Source organism: Blennius ocellaris, assembly GCF_963422515.1.
Source record: "Blennius ocellaris genome assembly, chromosome: 20".
In the NCBI taxonomy this organism is placed as follows: domain Eukaryota; kingdom Metazoa; phylum Chordata; class Actinopteri; order Blenniiformes; family Blenniidae; genus Blennius; species Blennius ocellaris.
The window spans coordinates 16,988,793-16,991,732 of record NC_137669.1 but is presented as its reverse complement, the minus strand read 5'-3'; positions in this window follow the sequence as shown (position 1 = coordinate 16,991,732).

Below are 2,940 nucleotides of genomic sequence, written 5' to 3'. Positions count from 1 at the left end.
CTGACACTTCCTTTAAAACTACTATTCCATAGCTCAGCATGACTATATTTGTCTTTTCAGAATGATTAGCAACAGATTATGAAGATGAATCATTTATTTGTCAGTATTGGCCCTTTATTCAGCTGCACAGAACTACAGAACACATGTACCGCCACTTTTTGTTTTATATCTTCACGTCTCTGAAACTCGCAGAAAACATTATTTTCCATATTTTTTTTGTGTTGCATGGCGTTGGCCCACAGCTCTCAACATGTGTAAATGTGTGTACATGTTGACTGAATGGGATCAGATCAATGCAGGGTATTAAAAAGAACAAATTGTATCTTCCATCCAGTCGTCACCCTCATCTTTGCTCACGGCTCCACAAATGAAACATACCATTGGAAAGTCCGTTCATTTACATACGGTTCCACATTTGTCAGGAACATGGATTTGTGGGATACACATCAGAGTTGCGGAGAGATGCTTCTTTACATAATCACTCTTCCTCTAACCATCCATGTCCATCACATGACTCCATGCGTTCAGGATCAAGAGCGCTTGTTGGCGACACCAGCGGCTCATCCCACAAATGCATTGTGCCCAATCGAATTGAAATAATCATCTTCCCGCTGCGAGAAAACATCAATCCACCACATATTTCCCCACCTCTGGCGGGAAGTTCTTCGTGCCGACGCTTTTTCCAGGATGACATCAGAGTCTGTCCGTATGTCTCGGCGTGGGCGTTTATTGAACACACACGGAGGTTAAGTCCACTAGAACGCCCATAAATTACGGCTCTATTGCGAGGGGGCTTCGGCAGACGTGTGTTTCTGCTCCGCATACTCCAGCAGTGATGTCAGGTTTCAGCGCTGACCCGGTGACCCCCGGAGCTTATAACTCTCCACACAGGACGTACACTCCTCGCCACGCCGCCGCTTTCACAGCCTCTTGTGTTACTTATGGCGAGCCTGATAGCGGACGAGAAAAGACAGCCCTTGTGTCTTTGTGTGATCGTTAATTGCGTAACCGTTTCACCATTTCCACATTGACAACGTGCTTAAAAGTAACTTTGTTTACTCCGGCTTACTCGCCGTATTTTGTTTCCGCTTTTTGGCTCTCGCTCTCTGGGTGTGGACGTTTGGTTTTTGTGTGTTTTGTCCAATTCCGTGTGCCGTGCAGCTATTCAGCCCTGCAAAATGGAGTCCAAACCACAAGGTGGAGATCCGGCAGCGCTATGAGCCCAAAACAGTCCACCGCCCCACCTGACCTCAGCGCATGTGGGCTCCCGGAGGAGCATAACATCCTGCTCTCTGACCACAGCACCCAAACAAAAGGGCTGCAGCATTTTATATATACATATTTATTTATACACATCTTTATGGCTTTATCAGCTTCAGTGCAACAGGAAACAGACGCCTCGTTTAAACACAGTCTCATACTTTTGACTGCCACTTTCAGTATTACTTTCAGCTTTGCAGAAGTTTCTCAGTGTTCCTCGTGCTTTTTGAGCATGCCTTTTTTTTCTTCTCTCTCTTCACCCCGTTGCACAAACACAGATAAACAAGCGGCAGGCAAACATCCTGAGCGGTGTTATGCTCAATAGCAGGTGCCTGGCATTCCTGTAAACGGCTTTGGTCGAGTGGAAAGGCAAACAGAACAACCTGATGACAAATCTCTGGACGCATGCCTCGAGATAACACCAATGGCAAACAAGCAGCACATTTCAAACGGGGCATTGGTTGGGGAGGCGGGGGGGGGGGGGGGGGGGGGGGGGGCGGGGTGTCCGTTCGTACCTTTCCCTGCATCTCTGCAGGTAAAATGATGCGAACAAAAAAATGTGGTTCCCTTCCCACTGAATAAAATATTAACAATAAATTCAAAAACAGATGTGATTTTGGTCATTTTGAGTAAATGTCTGTTACTCGTGTTGAAATTTGGAACTCTTCTTACTGTTACCATCTCAGCAAGTCTTTATTTTTGACAAACAACACATCAAATTGCTGGACTTTAGTGCTGAATAATACTTATTTATACACAATCATTTCTCAAATAGGTGTGATTGTGGTCACTTTGACACTTTCTATGAAGTTACACTGGTTTGACTGTATATTATTGGCTTAAAATAGCATTTTGCTCAGCTTCAAAACAAAACTGTCCTCACACAAAACCTGGATTGTTGGTGCCTTGTAACAGTATCTGACGACCCTAAAACTGTAAATCGGTGTGAATGTGTATGTTTTTGTCTCTCTGTTTGTCCTGTGATGGATTTGTTGACCTGCCCAGGGGGGGTAACCTGCCTTCATCCACAGTCAGCTGGGATTGGCCTCAGAACCTCCGCGACCCTGAGCTGGACGGATCGATGTTAACATTTCCATCCTCTCGTTACCCATTGTTTGGTGTACAGACACCAAACAATGGGCGTCTGTACGGTCATAAAAACGCTCGGTTCCAGATTTGACATTAGTGATGGACGTGCATCACATTCTCCTGCTCCTTCAAGCCCATATATTTAAAGAACGCGTTTCTGTTTGCGCAGAGCAAACGCCGCCAAGCTGCACGCCTTTCCCTCGGAGGAAGAATTGGTGGATTGAACTCCCACGGGTGCAGGATGAGTCAACACAGTCGACGTTACTTTACTGGAAAAAGAAAAAGGAGGGAGTTTACTGTGAAAAATAAATATGACTGTTTCACAACAATTATTTGGCACAGATCAAGAGATAACTGAACTACAGCTGCTAAGTCAGATTCGTGAACATTTTTAGTTTTTACTGGTTGAAGAGGCACTTTCACCTTTGGTTTTTGGGAATTTCAGAGCAAAAACTCACTTCATCTGTTTCTAATCCAGTTAAGTGCTGACACAGAGTCCAGATATATTACTGCTTCTTAAAGTCTGTAAAGAAGCTTAAACACAGGTGAGGGGTGACTAATAATTCCATTTGGTTATAGATCTAGGTCAGG